Source organism: Mobula hypostoma, chromosome 3 (assembly GCF_963921235.1).
Source record: "Mobula hypostoma chromosome 3, sMobHyp1.1, whole genome shotgun sequence".
Taxonomy (NCBI): Eukaryota; Metazoa; Chordata; class Chondrichthyes; order Myliobatiformes; family Myliobatidae; genus Mobula; species Mobula hypostoma.
The window spans coordinates 154,299,541-154,318,275 of record NC_086099.1 but is presented as its reverse complement, the minus strand read 5'-3'; the positions used below and the strand labels follow the sequence as shown (position 1 = coordinate 154,318,275).

The window sequence follows — 18,735 nt, the reverse complement described above, 5'->3', positions numbered from 1 at the left end:
CACAGTTCAATCACCATCGGTTCATCAATCTATTCAGACAAGACCCAGACTGTGCTCCTGATGGCACTGTGATTATAACACACATTTTGTGCTAACCATGTCGTATCAATTGTTAAATTTGGGAGGCATGCAATGATGAATCATAAACCTTTTTAGGGTTGCCAACTTCAATTATTAAACAGTAAAATACCAGTTTAAAATGCTGCATGAATGCATTAGAAACCGCGTTCACTATGATTAAACAAATAACAACAATAGGATCCTTTATTGTCATCCATTTTGAAAGGGTTAGAAACTAAATGAGGCCTAAATACAATCTGAAGAAATAAGCTATCTGAAATGTGTTACCTTATTTATTTTGAAAATCTTGAAAACTAAATTAGACTTTGTGCTCAAGTATGGCAAAAATAATTATACCAATTTTGTGAAATACAAATATTTTATTTATAATTTCATGAAATTATTTTTAAAGGATAACATTGGAATATTTATTATTTTACTTATATACAGTACATAACTAGAATAGTGGTATCAGCTAGAAAATTTTAAATTTTATTTTGTCTACATTTTCCAATATTTTATGAAATCATCATAAGGTAATAATAGTTAAAGTGTTTCAAATTTTGTTTAAAAGATGCTCAAATTCTTTAAGCTTAAACATACATCTAATTTGAATATTTGCCTTGAAATAAAATGTTTGAATATGCCAAGTAAAATGAACAGAATGTAACCAGTGAAAATGGTGAATAATGAAGCTTACTGAAATAGAGATTTCTGAATGATCCATGAACCCATGTACACAACCTTGTTATTCCTCATTTGCACTATTTATGTATCATGTTGTAAATTTCATGGCTTGTACTGTACTACTGCCGCAAAACAATAAATTTCATGATATATGTCAGTGATAGTGAACCTAATTTTGATTCTGAGATCATCTCGGTTTGGCTTGATAAATAAACCATTCTTATTTGTCATCAAAACATCAGAACACTACTTCAATACCATTTTAAGTACTGTCATCATTATGCAAAGTTGACTGTATATCCTTTATTTCTTCACATTCATTAAGACTGAAAACTATTGTTTTTAGAGTAACATCTGAACAGTTTTCTATTTAATGAAGTACAATGATGATTCATAGCGAAATATTAGGAATACCTAAAATATGGACAATGTGCACAGCACCGTATAAGTACTTGTGCTTTTGCCAATTATTTCTTCCACTTTATTCAATTATGTAAACATAAATTGAAAGATCTCTTTGCAGCAAAGATGAAGATTAATTTTTTCAATTACCAGAAAGCATTAACAATTTTAAAAGAAATAAACTTTCTAGGACTTGGCCTTGTATAAATACCCACTGAAACAGATTAAGAGCCCTCCGAAGATTACGACTTCATTTTTTAAAAATTGCTTATTCAATTGAAGAACAGTAACAGTCATAATAATTATAGTGAATTCCTATTAAAAAGATGCGACACTACAATAAAAGATGCATAAAGGCAAATTAAAATTACTGACCTCACAAAATGTGCTGTCACCTTAATGAAATACAAAAGCCTTTTTTTTTTACAATTGCTTCTCCACTGTGAGCGCAAGTATGGTTGTTGTTTATCTGATAATTCCAAGGTTGGACAGATGGCCAGGAGCCCTGAGTCCTGCATGTATGAAGGAGACTTTGCGGTACATAGCTTAGCCTTTGGCAGATAAGCCTGAGTCAGACACAGTGAGCTCACAACCTCTTACCCAATCACTTAAATTGGTAGCACAAGAGTACATCAGCCTAAATCTGATCAGTAAAGGACCAGAGGATAAAACATTAAATAAATGAAGCTTCAAAATTGACTGGGAGTAACCATAAATAAACCAAGTTTTTGCAAAACAACAAAAAAAATTCGTGGTTTTGAAACAGCCAAATTTATAGGGGATGGAGAAATCATAGCTGCTTCCTTATTGTGGGTGTTAGTAACTGGGAAAACAAGAAACATTTGATATATTATCAGATTACTTTTGCACGTCTCCAGCCCTGTAATTCTCATGCATTTTTGTTGCAAAAAAATGTTCCTTTTCTGAAGATAAAGCACTGAATTCAACAATTATACACATAACTAAATAAATCAGTGGAGCAGAAGTGGCAGATTTAATTGCAGCCCTGAACTAAAGTGCAACTAATTATGGGGTCCGTGATCCATGTCAAATTTTACCCAACACAATTGATTCTCCTGAACCCAGCAACAGCAAAAAAAATAAGCAAGCTGATAATAAAGTGTTCAATCTAACTGAAAATAAACCAGATGTCTTTGATTCACAATGAATTCAGATGATCATATTTAAAAAAACCTGCAAATTTGTTGATGACATCTGTTTTATCTGAGTTGAATATTATTTAAATATTTATGCATCAGATTGATAACAAGTTATACAATCATTTTCAATGGATGTGATAGATAGCTGAATGATTAAACCAATACATAATTATAATAATAAATTTCTTATTTTATAACATTTATAACATCGATTTATAAATTGATTTATTATCTGGGTTAGGTCCATAATCTGTTTTACACATCAACAATTAAAGAAGTTAGAAACATTTCTTTGCAAAGCAATGAAGTAAGACAGTGTTACAGGCTTCTACCTCAGGGTTGCCATCAAATTAAAACTAATAAGAAAAAAAACAACGGGTCTAGGAATAACAACTTTGCCACAAATTGGAGATTTGGATGCAAACTGCTGAAATTTTAATAAGTTACTCTTGCTCATTTCCATGCTAACACTTCCATAAAACAATCTAATTGGGGAGCACTTTAGACAATTTTAATGGTTTTATTTGAAATGACTCCTCTAAATATTTATTATTAATGTGGTGTAGCTCAATTAATATTCAATCAATATTGTAGAAAGATTGAATGTAACAAAATAAAGATATAGTAATTGGTTTATTATTGTCAGATGTACCAAGTTACAGCGAAAAGCATGCCACCCAGAGGGATCATTCCATACACAAGTACATCTCGGTAATACAAAAGAAAAACAACAACTGAATACATAATATAGTGCTACCATTACAGAAAATGTACAATGCAGTTAGACAAATAAGGTGCAAGGGCCATAAGAAGGTAATGGAGGGATCAACAGATCATCTTCTTTGCATAAGAAGTCCTTAATTATGCCGGCTGCTTTCCCAGGGCAGCTGGATGTGTAGACAGAGTTAATGGAGGGAGGCTAGTTTGTGTGATGGAATGGGCTACTTCATAGCTCTCTGCACTTTCTTGTAGTCTTGGGCAGAGCAGTTGTCATACAAAGATGTGATGCATCCAGTAGCTTGCTATTGTGCATCAGTAAAGATTAGAGAGGATCACTGGGAGCATGCTATATCTCTTTAACCCGAGAAAGTGAAGGTGCCAATGTGCTTTCTTGGTCATTGCATAGACACAGTTGGTCCAGGCCAAGTTGCTGGTGATTATTTACTCTGAGAATTTTAATGCATGTTACAGTATTTCCACCTACAGTATAAGCAACCAAGTTGTAACAAGTTTGCAAGTTATTTTATAAGTTGCTCAGGAAATGTATTATAATTCCAAACATTTGTTTGTTAATAGAAATAATATTTTAATAAAATATTCTACTTGAAGGCTGGCAATTGACAAATATTTGCAATGGTGATTATCTATTGAAATCATGGTTTCTGGGGTAAGTATCCAATGTCATTTTTTTTAAACTTTCTAAGAAGATTCTAAAAACTCCATCTGAGCCACACAGTATTTGCAACTTTCCTTCATTCTTTGGCCAATTTCAGGATATTACACAGAAAATGCAATCAACAATATTCTTAATTTGTCAAATTCATATACTATGCCTCTTTACAGTAAGCAATCATTCCCAAAGATTTGTTCTTTATTTGTTTTCAGCAAAAAAGACATTAAATTCTGAGAAAAGTATTACCCAATTGAGTAGATAAGACTCACTATAAATTTAAAATATTGAACCAGATCTCATTGCCTGGAATCTCTGCCTATGGTCCCCTACAAGTATATATTTGTCTGTAATTAAATGTCTAGATGCAAAAGGTGGATCTGAGTGGCCTTCCACACTGAGATAAAATATTATTGAGTTAAGTGATTAGGTCTCAGATACTGAAATGTAGAATTCCCAAATACAAGTCTTAAAAAGTTGAAAACTCCGTCCTTGTGCCCATTCTTGGCTCTGTGAGATTGTGCTTTGGTTGTTTAGGTAGGAGCTGAAGAACCTGTGGACAGTATAGATTTCAGCAGGTTATTAAGCCTCTTCCATGATCTTCATCCCCCATGTTTTTAAGTCATGGGTCTTCCGCTGGACAGCTACTTTCAGGTGCCTGTAGAGTTGTTTAATTTCCCTGAAGGGAAGTGGAGCTTCTGATCTAGTCACATTTTGTGTGCAAAGTTAACTACTTAACTATTGTTGTTAAGAGAAGCCAAGAGGCTCTCTGCATACACAAATCATGGTGAACTTTCAGGACAGCACATAAAATATGGATAGTTAGTAAGCTGGAAGCTGAGGGATTGTCAGTGAGGTACTGTCTGAAGAAAGGGTAACAGAATCCTACCCTGATGCATCATGGCTGCTCTGCTCATGACTGCAAGGAACTGAAGAGAGTTGTAAACACAGCTCATCACATCACAGAAACCAGCTTTCCCTCTGCACTCTGTCAACACTTCATTCCCTCAGTAAACCAGCCAACATAAGCAAAGATCCACTCTCCTCCTACTTGGCAGACAGTACAAAAGCCTGAAAGTACATACAACCAGGCTCAAGGACAGCTTCCATCCTGCTGTTGAACAGTCCCCTAGTATGATAAGATCGACTCTTGACCTCACAATCAACCTTGTTATCGCCTTGCACTTTATTGTCTGCCTTCACTACATTTTCTTATTGTTTCCCCTTGTACTAACTAGTTATAATTAAATTGTCTGTATGGGCCGCTTGCAAAGCAAGATTTTATCTGTATTTTCATGCATGTGACAATAATCAATGAGTTCCAAATCTTACACAGACCTTTGAGTAGAAATTTACTTGTATCGCTTAATTATTGTGCCTACTTTGATGGAGATGAGAACAGATTAAGTGGTGGTCAGTCCAGCAGTGCCCGTCATTGAATGGGTGAAATAGACATCTCAGCGGGGCCGCACTCACTCCAGGGAGCATGGGACCTCTACAGATCAGATGGCTTGCACCTGAACTGGAAGGGGACTAATATCCTAGTGGGAAGGTTTGCTAGTACTGCACAGGGTGTTTTAAACAAGAGTTGCAGGGGCATTGGAACTAGAGTTCCAGAACTGATGGTGGAAAGATTGTGGAGACATGTTGTTAAGATCTCAGACAAACTCAGGAATCACTGATCAACAGAAAAAGACTCTTCCGTGTCAAAGTGAAAACAGGTATCTACATAGTGATCTAAATTAGGTACAAATACAAAACACAAAATAATTGATTGCATAAGTATTAACTTCTTTTAATATGACACACCAAATCACCACTGCTGCAGCCAATTGGTTTTCGAAGTCACATAATTAGTTAAATGGAGATTACCTATGTGTAGTCAAGGTGTTGCAATTGATTGTAGTAAAAATACACCTGTGTCTGGAAGGTCCAACTGCTGGTGAGTTGGTATCCTAGCAAAAACTACACCATGAAATCAGAAGAACACTCTAAGCAACTCCACAAAAAGGTTATTGGAAAGCACAAGTCAGGAGATGGATACAAGAAAATTCCCAAGTCACTGCATATCCTTTGGAGTACAATTAAGTCAATAATCAAGAAATGGAAAGATTAAAGCGCAGTTGTAAACCTGCCGAGGGAAGGCCATTCTCAACAACTGAGTGAACGTGCAAGAAGGGGACTAGTGAAAGAGGCCACCAAGAGACCTATGATAACTCTAGCAGTTACATGCTTCAATGGCTGAGATGGGAGACACTGCACATACAACAACTGTTGTCCAGTTGCTTCACAAGTCACAGCTTTATGGGAGAGAGGCAAAGAGAAAGCCATCATTCAAAAAAATCTCACGTGAAATCTCCGCTAGAGTTTTCTAGAGGGCATGTGGCAGACTCTGTGAAATCAGCTGGAAGAAAGTTCTATGGTCTGATGAAAGCAAAATTGAGTTTTTTTGCTATCGGACTAAAAGCTGTTTGGCGTAAGCCAAACACCACACATCATCAAAACACATCAACCATACCGTGAAGCATGGTGGAGGCTGCATCATGCCCAAGGGATGCTTCGCTGCAGCAGGCCCTGGAAGGTTTGTGAAGGTAATGGGTAAAATGAATGCAGCAAAATACAGGGAAATCTTGGAGGAAAACCTGATGCAGTCTGAAAGAGAACTGTGACTTGAGAGAAGATTTGTTTTCCAGCAAGACAAAGATCCCAAGCTGAAAGCCAAAGCTACACAGGAATGGCTTAAAAACAACAAAATTAATGTCCTGGAGTGGCCAAGTCAGAGTCCGGACTTCAATCCAACTGAGAATGTGTGGCTGGACTTGAAAAGGGCTGTTCTCTTGCAATCCCCATGTAATCTGACAGAGCATGAGCAGTTTTGTAAAGAATGGGGAAAAATTGCAGTGTGCAGATGTGCAAAACTGATAAGAGACCTATCCACACAGACTCAAGGCTGTAATTGCTGCCAAAGGTATATCTACTAAATACTGACCTGAAGGGGGTGAGTAATTATGCAATCAATTATTTTGTGTTTAATAATTGTAATAAATTTAGACCAATTTGTACAAATTCGTTTTCATTTTGACACAGTCTTTTCTGTTGATCAGTGCCAAAAAAAAGTCAAATTAAATCCAATGTGATTCAATGTTGTAAGACAAAAAAAACATAAAAAATGTCGGGGGGGGTGGTTTGAATACTACTTGTAGGTACTATATGCTATGCTTGGACCCCTCTTCCAAATCATTGATGTATATCATGAATAATTGCAGGTCCAGCGCTAACCCCCGAGGCATTCCACTCACCATGAACTACCAACAAGAGAAACACCCATTTAGCACATCACTGCCTTCTGTTGGTTAACCAATCCTTTATTCATGTTAATCCTTTACTTCAAACTCCATACATTCTTATCTTATGGATAAGTCTCTTATGCAGCACGTGATCAAACACCTTCTGAAATTCCCTTGGACTGATCCCATGGTACACCACTAGGTACCACCTCCACTTGGTAAAAATACATTGTCTCTTTTATGTCAATGAGTTCCCATCCTTATCAGCACCCAAACCCCAGCCTCCACTCCACTCCTCCCAATCCCATGTAATTCTGGTGTTACGATATCAAAACGTACCAGCAGCAAGAAATGACAAATTGAGTCGGGTTTAAATATTAAAACGACTATTTATTTACATCTACTCAAAAATATAGAAAATTAAATAAACTACTTTCTTAAATAGAAGTTAACAGTGTTACATGTCTACAGCTTCCTTACAAACTCAGAACCCGGTCTTAACAAATCTTACTCAAGCACAGTCTTAAAGTGGCAGTTCAGAGAGTCCCAGTAATTCATGAAACAGGTGAGAGGAGACTTGTGGATTCACAATGCAGTGACGAGGCGATCACCATGAATTCCAAAGATTCCACGGCTAGCGAACGAAGAAACGGTTACCGAAGATCCCAGCTGAGGAATACTGTTCCGAAGTCCACGAAGAGCGATTTCACAGTGACTGCTACAAAATCCACACCCATGGATCATACGAAGGACAGACACGTCTCCACAATGCACAGTGTGCCACTGATTAACCCAATCCTTTGGGTATGGGTAAGCATTAGACTTTACCCTTCTTGATCATGAGCTGTTCCCGGATAGCTCGAAGTGCAGTCTTCACTCTCTCTCTCTTTCCTTCAACTCCTTCTCAGCACTATGCCCACATTTCTTTTACACCGTCGGTATACATCATAAGGTAACGCTCACAGAAACGAAACTGTGGACCCCCAGTAAAACGAAACCGGGGACACGTGACGCCCACAGTAAACAAAATTATGGACTCCCAGGAAAACAAAACTGTGGACACCTAACACCTCCCTCCAAGAAGAGAATATTTTGATCTGTAAGAGCAAAATTTTAACTACAACCTAAAATATGTGGAACAATACATACATGATTATCATACAGCACACTACAAACTAATACAACATATTGCAGGAGCATATGCAATTTTTAAATTCCACTCCATTATTAAAATTACATTGCAAGTTTAACATCTGGAAAGACAATCGGCAATTACATTATCTTCGCCTTTAATGTGAGTTGTCATGAGATCATACTCTTGCAAAATCAAACTCCAATTCATCAACCTTCTGTTTTTGTTTTTCAACTTACTCAAGAACACCAATGGATTATGATCTGGATAAACTACAAGTGGTTTCTGAGCTGTGCAAACATACACATCAAAATGCTGCAAAGCCAAACTAAGTGATAATACTTCCTTCTCTATGGTAGAATAATTTCTTTGATGCTCATTGAATTTCTTTGAAAAGTAAGCCACGGGATGGTCAACATCATCAAAATCATCGCTTTGTAGCAACACTGCTCCTGCAGCTTCATCACTGGCATCCACAGCTACGGAGAATGGCTTGGCAAAATCAGGTGACCTGGGCACAGGTTGGTGACATAAGATAGCTTTCAATTTATCAAATGCCTCCTGACAAGGTTTTGTCCAAAAAAACTTTTCACCCTTCTTCAGGAGGTTAGTCAATAGGAGAACAATATCAGCAAAGTTCTTACAGAATTTGCGATAATATCTGGCCAAACCCAGAAATCTTCTAAGAGTCCTTCTCCCTGTTGGAATGGGAACCTCAATTGCCTGAACTTTTGCCTGAACAGGAGCCAACCTGCCTTGACCTACAACATAACCAAGATAGGTCACAGTGGCATGGCCAAATTCACTCTTAGCGAGGTTAATTGTAAGGTTGGCTTTTGAGAGTCTTTCAAACAGCTTTTCCACTGCAAAATATGGGCTTCCCAGGTGTCATTCCCCGTGTGTAAATCATGAATATAGGCATCTGTGTGTTCTAACCCATGGCACAAGGTGAACTCCAAACCGAAATAGAAGGTCCAATAATATCATTTTCTAACATATACTCAATTTCTTGTTCAGCAAGTTTACATTTTTCAATATTCATACGATATGGATGTTGTTTTATAGGTTTGTTATTACCTACATCTACATCATGTAAGGCCACTGTGGTTCTTTTTGGGATATCAGGAAAAAGATCTTTAAATTTCATAATTAACTGTTTCATCTGCTGCCACTACTGTGGCTGTAAATGAGCCAGTTTCTCATCAATATTTTCAAAAATAGTCAAATTTGTCAATCTGGCTGAAATAATGTTCAGTTTAAAATAGGCCTCAGATGGATCAGCTAATAAATGTCCAGACAGCTCACATCCATCTTTGTTTACAGCAACTGCCAGAGCTGCAGTTTGTTTTTCATGATACAGCTTAAGCATATTTACCTGACAAAGCTGCGCTGGCCTTTCTCTATCTGGCATTTTGACTACATAGTCCACATTATTAACTTCAGCCACAATTTCATAGGGACCATGAAACTTAGCTTGTAGAGGATTTGATTGTACAGGAAACAAAACAAGCACTTTATCTCCCAGCTTGAATGACCTCATTCTGGTTTGTTTATCATACCAAACTTTCATTCTTTCCCGGGCTGATTTTAAATTTTCGTTTGCTAGGTTGCAAGCCCTTTGCAATTTGTCCTTGAACTTCAAAACATAATCCAGTGAATTAACATGCAGGTCATGGTTAACCCACTGTTCCTTTAACAATGCCAAAGGTCCTCGGACCTGGTGACCAAACACAAGTTCAAAGGGACTAAAGCCTAGGGACTCCTGTACTGACTCCCTTACTGCAAATAAAAACAAATGAACTCCCTCATCCCAATCCTTCTCATTTTCAATACAGAATGTCCTAATCATGGTTTTGACGGTAGAATGGAATCTCGCTAAGGCCCCTTGGGATTCTGGATGATATGCAGATGACGTAATCTATTTGGCTCCTAGTTTGTAAACTACCTGCTGGAATGATCATGACATAAAATTACTCCCTTGATCTGACTGAATTTCTTTAGGCAAACCGAATAAAGTAAAAAACTTTACGAGAGCCTTTGACACAGTTTTGGATTTATATTTCTGAGAGGTATTGCCTCTGGAAATCTAGATGCTGTACACATGATAGTTAGCAAATACTGATGACCAGCTTTAGTCTTTGACAGTGGGCCAACACAATCCACAATAACTTTAGAAAAGGGTTCACCAAATGCAGGAATAGGTTGCAGTGGGGCCACTGGGGTGACCTGATTAGGTTTACCCACAACCTGACAAGTGTGACAAGTCCTGCAAAATGTTGCAACATCTTTCCTTAAACTAGACCAGAAGAATTGTTTTAAAACTTTGTTCACAGTTTTCTTCACACCTAGATGGCCACCCAAAGGTTTACTATGGGCCAAAGTTGAAATCTCATTCCTATAGGCTTTAGGAACTACAACCTGGTGAACAATTGCCCATTCCTCACTTGCAGGAACATCAGGTGGTCTCCACTTCCTCATTAACGGTATTGGGGATAAGTTATTGATATGGCTAGAGAATTGGTTGGCAGACAGGAAGCAAAGAGTGGGAATAAACGGGACCTTTTCAGAATGGCAGGCAGTGACTAGTGGGGTACTGTAAGGCTCAGTGCTGGGACACCAGTTGTTTACAATATATATTAATGACTTAGACAAGGGAATTAAATGCAGCATCTCCAAGTTTGCGAATGACACGAAGCTGGGCAACAGTGTTAGCTGTGAGGAGGATGCTAAGAGGATGCAGGATAACAAAACTATGGACTCCCAGGAAAACGAAACTGTGGTCATATAACACTGGGAAGTTAGAATTTAATCTTGATTTTTACCAAAAGCTTTGAAGTCCAAATACAAGACTTTCATGTGATATTCATGACCAATTCTTATAGGAACAACTACAAAAATTTCTATAAGTTTTGTGAAGTATAAATCCATGCTGACTTTCTCAACTTGTCATTCTCAAATTGCTCATTTGCTAAGGATTCATAATTTCCTCACCACCCATATCAGGCCAATATCCCTATATAATTCCATTTGTTTTCCTTGCCTTTCTCTGAAGAAAAAAATAGGGATATATTAGCTACCCTATAATTCACTGCACTGTTCCAATCCTTCTCGAAGGTTTGAAAATGGCCAATATATGGAACTACTTCCAGACCCAAATACCTGACTAGCCCTGTAAGTAGAGCATACATTGATTTTCCAACATTCTGAAAAGAAGACCATTAGGCCCTGAGGATTTATGTTATTAATTACTTCTATCTCCCCAGCATAATTTTCTTGCAACACTAATGGGCTTTTAACTTGGTAAGCAGCCTCATGTGTGGAACCTTGTCAAAGGCCTTCTGAAAATCCAAATGTACAACATCCAATGCATTCCCTTTATCTATCCTACGTGCAATCTCCTAAAATAATTCCAACAGGTTCATCAGGCAAGATTTCCCATTAAGGAAACCATACTGACTTTGTCCTATCTTCTACTTGGTGACACAGGACTCCGTAACCTCATCCTTAACAAATAACTCCATCATCTTCCCAACCACGGAGGTCAGGTTAACTGGTCAATAATTTCCTTTCTGCTGCCTTCCTCCTTTCTTAAAGAGTGAAATGACATTTGCAATTTCCCAGTCCTCTGGCACCATGCCAGAATCCAATGAGTTTTGAAAGATCATTACTAATGCCTCCACAATTTCCACTGCTACCTCTTTTTCAGAACCCTAAGGTGCAGGTCAGCTGGTCTAGGTGACTTGTACACCATTAGGTCTTTCAGCTTTATGAGCACCTTCTCACTTGTAATAGTAACTGCACTCACTTCTCTCCCCTCACACCCTTCAACATCTGGTATACTGCTAGTGTCTTCCACAGTGAAGACAGATGCAAAATACTCAGTTCGTCCACCATCACCTTGGACCCTGTTATTATTTCTCTGGTCTCATTTTCTAGAGGTGCGTTCATTCTATCTATCTTCCACTTTGATATTATTTGCTAGCTTGCTTTCATATTTCATCGTTTCCCTCCTAATGATTCTTTTAGTTGCTCTCTATAGGGTATTAAAAGTTTCCCAGTCCTCTGTCTTCCTACTAATTTTTGGTTTTGCTCTTTTGCTTTTACGTTAGCTTTAACTTCTCGTTAGCCATAGTTGTACTACTTTGCCATGTGAATATTTCTTCATTTTGGGAATACATCTATGCTGCACTTTCCTCATTTTTCCTAGATACACACACCATTGCTGCTCTGCTGTCATCCCGGCCAGCATCTCCTTCCAATATACTTTGGCCAACTCCTCTGTTATACCACTGTAATTTCCTTTACTCCACTGAAGTACTGCTACGTCAGACTTTACTTCCTCTCTATGAAATTTCAAGTTGAACTTAATCATATTATGATTACTGCCTTCTAAGGGTTCTTTTACCTTAAGCTCCCTAATCACCTCCAGTTCATTACATAAAACTCAATCCAGTACAGCTGATCCCCTAGTAGGCTCAATGACAAATTGCTCTAATAAGCCATCTCATAGGCATTCAACAAACTCACTCGAGATCCATTTCCAACCTGATTTTCCCAATCTACCCCCATGTTAATATCTCCCATGACTATCATAACACTGACCTTTTGACACACCTTTTCTATTTCCTGTTGTAATCTGTGGTCCACATCCCAGTTACTGTTGGCCTGTATACAACTGCCATCAGAGTCCTTTTACCTTCGCAGTTTCTTAACTCAACCCACAAGGATTCACCATCCTCCGACCCTATGTCACATCTTCCTACTGACTTGATGACATTCTTTATCAGCAGAGCCATGCCAACCCATCTGCCGACTTTCCTATCCCTCTGATACACCATGTAACCTTGGACATTCATCTCCCAACTATAACCATCCTTCAGCCACGACTCAGTAATGGCCACAACATCATGCCTGACAATCTGTAAAATTGCAACAAGACCATCCACCTGATTTCTTCTACCTGCATTGAGCTATAACACTTTGAGTGCTGCATTTGCTACCCTTTTTGATTCTGTATTTCTTATGCACTAATGCTTACCCTGCTGACTGTAATTATGCCCTATCATTTGCCTGCCCTTCCTGACAGTCTGACTGTATGCTACCTTTGCTTTTGTTACCATCCATCCTATCCTGAGACCCTTCACTCTGGTTCCCACCCCCCCCCACCAAATTAGTTTAAACCACCCCCTAACAGCTCTAACAAACTTGCCTGCGAGAATATTCAGGTGCAGCCCATCACTTTTGAACTGGTCATACCTCCCTCAGAAGAGAACTCAAGTGATCCAAGAACCTGAAGTCCTGCCCCCTGCACCAGCTTCTCAGCCACACATTAACTTGCCAAATCATCCTGTTACCCTCACTGGCAGCAATCCAGAAATTACTACACGGGAGGTCCTACTTCTCAGCTTACTACCTAGCTCTCTAAATTCTCTTTGCAGGACCTCTTTGCTTGTCTTTCCTATGTCATTGGTACCAATATGTACCAAGACACCAGGCTGTTTTCCATCCCTCTCCAAAATGTTATGGATGGGATCTGAGAAATCCCTGACTCTAGCATACTCTGAAATTAATTTAACTTTCCAAAAACAGTCTTCTGCACAATTTTGCAGTTCAACATTTTTTCCCCAGTTGAAATTAAAGGATATTTTAAAAGAAAACTTCCAAACTAGTTTTGAACTTAGTGCAAAAATCTTATATTTTCCACATGAACGCTTGAGCATTTGTATTATACAAATAATGAATTTCACAATTATGAACTACAATTAAAATTTTATTAACCACTTAGCGGAAAAACCTTTTCTAGTTGAAGATAATACTGGAGGTTTGATACAGTAGCATTCAACATGCCACAGGGAAATAAAATGGGAGAAATTGGTTGGATAGGATTGCTTCAAGGGACTGAATGGCTTCAGTTATAAATATTACATTCTCTTATCATATCTATAAAGTTGCATTTATTTTGAATTATATTAAAGCAACCACGAAGAACTCAGTAGTAGCATGCTATTATGATATATAACCTTGCCGAATAATGCCAATGAAATGAAACTGATCCTTGGGCTTGGCTCCTACGTGTTTTTTCAGTAATGTGTCCCCACTAACAGCAAAATGGAATGTTGACCTACAACTTTGGACTGCCAATGGTGGCAACAGGAATACTGCCATTCTAAAATGTGACTGTAGATCCTGTCCTATGGAGGCAATACCCTTTGCCCATAGATTGAATCAGTAATTTCAACAATTTATTAAACAACATATTGCTGGACAGAAGTAATGTGCCTCTTTCAAAAGCAATTGTATACACACAAGGGTGGTTATCTCAGATTTCAATCCAGCAGTTGGAACTTTGACAGATGTGGCTTGTGCTGCCAAAGAATTTTTGGCAGCAGTTGTCGATGTATTAACATGGGTTTCACAGAAATGATGGAAAAGGGAAGGTGAGTTAGATATAGAGATACTCAAACAGTCTCAGCAGTGCGGCTTCTGCAAATATTCCCCAGTCTGGCCCCGTGCCTGGAAATACATGACCCATTGTCAAGCACTAAATGGTTTTCTTGAATCAATCAGTTAAAGTTCAGTTTTGTAAACAAAATCTTTGTATTCCATTGCTCATGACCTTAGCAATATAGCTCAGAAATGTATAAAACAGGAATAGGTGTGGCTCATACAACCCTTAAAGCCTGCACCATTATTCATATTGACAGCATTCTTTAACATAAAACCTGAAAGCCAACAAATCAAGCCATCTCATTCTTGATACTCAGTATCAAGATAACTCTCACCACCGGAGATATTTAATTTCATAGGTTTAAAATGAAGAAACAAATAATCTCTGCAATTCTATCCCAGGTATTCTAACTGCCTTGCAATAAAGACCTGTACAAATTTGGTTTCTACCTTTGAACCCTAAATATCTTTCATCCTAATGTTGAGAGAAACAGACTCAAAGTCAGTGACCATTCAATATGTCACTCTTTTGCCCAAATTATTTATAATTTTCCATGTTTTTCTTTTTTAACTTTGCATCTGAATTTGTAATTCTCAGAAAACAGCAAAAAAATCCCACCCCACCCCCATTTCCCAACTCTGACCTTTTGCCTCTTCTCATCTGCCATCACTTCCCCCTGGGTCCACTTCTCCTTCCCTTCTCCTATAGTCCACTCTCCTCTCGTATCACATTACTTCTTCTCTAGCCATTGACCTTTCCCGACTACATGGCTTCCAGCTAGTTTCCTTCCCCCTTCCTTCTGTCCCAAAGGGTCTCAACCTGCAACGTTTGACTGTTTATTCACTTCCACAGATGCTGCCTGCCCTGCTGAGTTCCTCCAGCATTTTGTGTGTGTTGCTTTGGATTTTCAACATCTGCAGACTTTCTTGGGTTTATTACTTGGGCCCTTTATCCAAGTCATTAGTGTAATCTAAAAATAGCACAGCCCTCACATTTCACTAGTTACAATCTGCTAACTCAAAGTTACCTTGTTATTATGGATATTATGGTTATTGTGGATAAATGTGAAGTTATCCACTTTGGTGGCAAAAATAGGAAAACAGATTATTATCTGAATGGTGGCCGATTAGGAAAAGGGGAGGTGCAACGAGACCTGGGTGTCATTATACACCAGTCATTGAAAGTGGGCATGCAGGTACAGCAGGCGGTGAAAAAGGCGGATGGTATGCTGGCATTTATAGCGAGAGGATTCGAGTACAGGAGCAGCGAGGTACTACTGCAGTTGTACAAGGCCTTGGTGAGACCACACCTGGAGTATTGTGTGCAGTTTTGGTCCCCTAATCTGAGGAAAGACATCCTTGCCATAGAGGGAGTACAAAGAAGGTTCACCAGATTGATTCCTGGGATGGCAGGACTTTCATATGAAGAAAGACTGGATGAACTGGGCTTGTACTCGTTGGAATTTAGAAGATTGAGGGGGGATCTGATTGAAACGTATAAGATCCTAAAGGGATTGGACAGGCTAGATGCAGGAAGATTGTTCCCGATGTTGGGGAAGTCCAGAACGAGGGGTCACAGTTTGAGGATAGAGGGGAAGCCTTTTAGGACCGAGATTAGGAAAAACTTCTTCACACAGAGAGTGGTGAATCTGTGGAATTCTCTGCCACAGGAAACTGTTGAGGCCAGTTCATTGGCTATATTTAAGAGGGAGTTAGATATGGCCCTTGTGGCTACGGGGGTCAGGGGGTATGGAGGGAAGGCTGGGGCGGGGTTCTGAGTTGGATGATCAGCCATGATCATAATAAATGGCGGTGCAGGCTCAAAGGGCCGAATGGCCTACTCCTGCACCTATTTTCTATGTTTCTATGTTTCTATTATCATTTGCCCTATTAACCAATTCTGGCTCTATGCAAATTTATTATACTCAGTTTCATCTAGTGTAATATCATGATCACATTAAAGTGGATGGTATGGATAAATGGGTAAAAGATTAATTCAAATTTACATTTGCACAAATCTGAGTGTAATATATAAATGACACTCAATGGATCACCTGGCTGAAATACCTAGGCTTTGAACTTCAGGGGTGTGGGTATTCACACCATCCAGCATAGCCTGCAATAATCAGCCTGTTTTTATCATTGAAAGAAATGTTTTCATGCTCGGTTGTGAGGTAAACAAAACTGTATTTGGAGGTGCTCACTGGCATTCTAAAAGATTGTTTATTTGGTTTCACTCAAATAGAATTTTGGTACAGTATAAGCATTTTCTTTTTCAATATTTTTATTATTATTAATTTCTACATAAAGGAATACAGAGTACAAGTATATATTGTAAGTCAAAAAAGGTAAAATAATACCAATACATACTTGAATCACACTTACAACCTCATTACTCTATATTCATTTAAATTAAATCACAATATTGAAATATGATAATTTTATTATTATACAGGAAAAAAATCTAAACCCACCACCAAGATCGAAGCTGCTTGGTAAAGAAAGAAAGAAGGGAAAAAAATCCTTATCATATAGTGAAATGTTATTAGCCAACATCTGTACTTTAACAACAAATCAAAGATTTTGAAAATAGTTCAAAAATGGTCCCCACAATGTGTGAAAGTCTCGGCTAGATTCAGAAATTGAACAACGGATTTTTTCTAAATTTAAACATGACATAACATCACGTGACCATTGAGCGTGTGTAGGTGGATCGACATCCTTCTATTTAAGCAAGCTATAAGAGAAATAAAAGCCAAAATGTGCAAATCAGATGTCTCCAGAATAATATATTTTTCTCCAACAATACCAAATAAAGCAGTCGAAGAGTTAAGCTTAAAATTTACTTTGAAAAGTATAGAGAAAGTTTGAAATACTTCCTTCCAGTATTTCCCAAGACTCGGACATGTCCAAAACATATAAATTAGTGAAGCTTTTCCATTATTACATCTATCAGAAAAGAGAGATATATCCAAATAAAAACAAGGTAGCTTATCCTTGGTTATATGGGCCCTATGGACCACTTTAAATTGTAAGAGGGAGTGGCAAGCACATAACGATGAAGTGTTAACCAATTTAAAAATTTCATTCCAAGTTTCCTCAGAAATTGAAGTCTGTAAATCTTGTTCCCAAAGATTTTTAATTTTGTCTAAAGAAGCATTTCTCATTCCCAGCAACATACCGTAAATATTAGATATTAAACCATTATGAAATGGTTTCAAATTAAAAATTACATCTACTAAGTTCTTATCAGGACTTTTAGGAAATGTATATAATTTAGATCGCAGAAAGTCTCTAATTTGTAGATATCGGAAAAAGTGGGCTTTTGGTAAACTATACTTAGCTGACAATTACTCAAACGATAAGAGACTTCCTCCACAAACAAATCCTGGAAGCATTTAATACCCAATCTATCCCTTTCTTTAAAAAGTCATAGAAGGTTGAAAAAAATAATTAGAAAAAGTGGGACTAGAAAGAGAAAATCGCAATAAATCAAAGTATTTTCTAAATTGTACCCAGATCCTCAAACTATGTTTAACTACCTAATTGTCAGTTAGTCATAAAGGAAGTGAGGATCCAAGAAGAGAAATGATAGAAAATTTATTAACAGAGTTAGTTTCTAAAGAAACCCATACCGGACAGTCCTCACGGTTAATATGACCAAAACATAAGGTTTCGTATCGTGACTGCCCAGTAATAAAACCTAAAATTGTGTAAAGCTAAACCTTCATTCTTTTTAGCTTTTTGAAGATGAACTTTATTTAATCGAGAATGTTTACTTTTCCATATATAAGAAGATAGAATAGAATCAAGAGAATCAAAAAAAGAGTTAGGAATGAAAACAGGTAAGGCCTGGAAAAGTATATAAATTTAGGTAAGATATTCATTTTAATAGAATTAATTCAGCCAACCAACAATAACGAACGGGGCAACCAGTCTGATAGTGCCCTTTTAACATAATTCAGTAGGGTAAGAAAATTTTCTTTAAGTAGTTGTTTAGAATTCTTAGTAATTGTTACACCCAAATAGGTAAATTGACTTCTTACAATTTTAAAAGGTAGGTTAGTATTAATTGATACCAAATTATTCAAAGAAAAAAGTTCACTCTTATGTAAATTCAGTTTATATCCTGAAAATTGACTAAAACAGGAGAGCAAAGAAAGCACAGGA

The 18,735-nt window shown here is 37.7% G+C and overlaps 1 protein-coding gene across 10 annotated transcripts in view; it reads right to left on the bottom strand.

Moving 5' to 3' along the window:
• zgc:110045 (uncharacterized protein LOC664755 homolog) overlaps positions 1-18,735 on the bottom strand; it is a 217,194-nt gene that overhangs the window by 127,994 nt on the left and 70,465 nt on the right. The window contains exon 1 of one of the 10 annotated variants that reach the window (XM_063043938.1): positions 1,525-1,930. The exons of 5 other annotated variants lie outside the window; for them this stretch is intronic. The gene's annotated coding sequence lies outside the window, so the exon portion shown is untranslated. Of the gene's footprint in view, positions 1-1,524; positions 1,931-18,735 lie in introns of those variants that run through there. 4 more of the 10 variants (XM_063043936.1, XM_063043935.1, XM_063043932.1 and 1 more) reach the window with 4 other exon arrangements.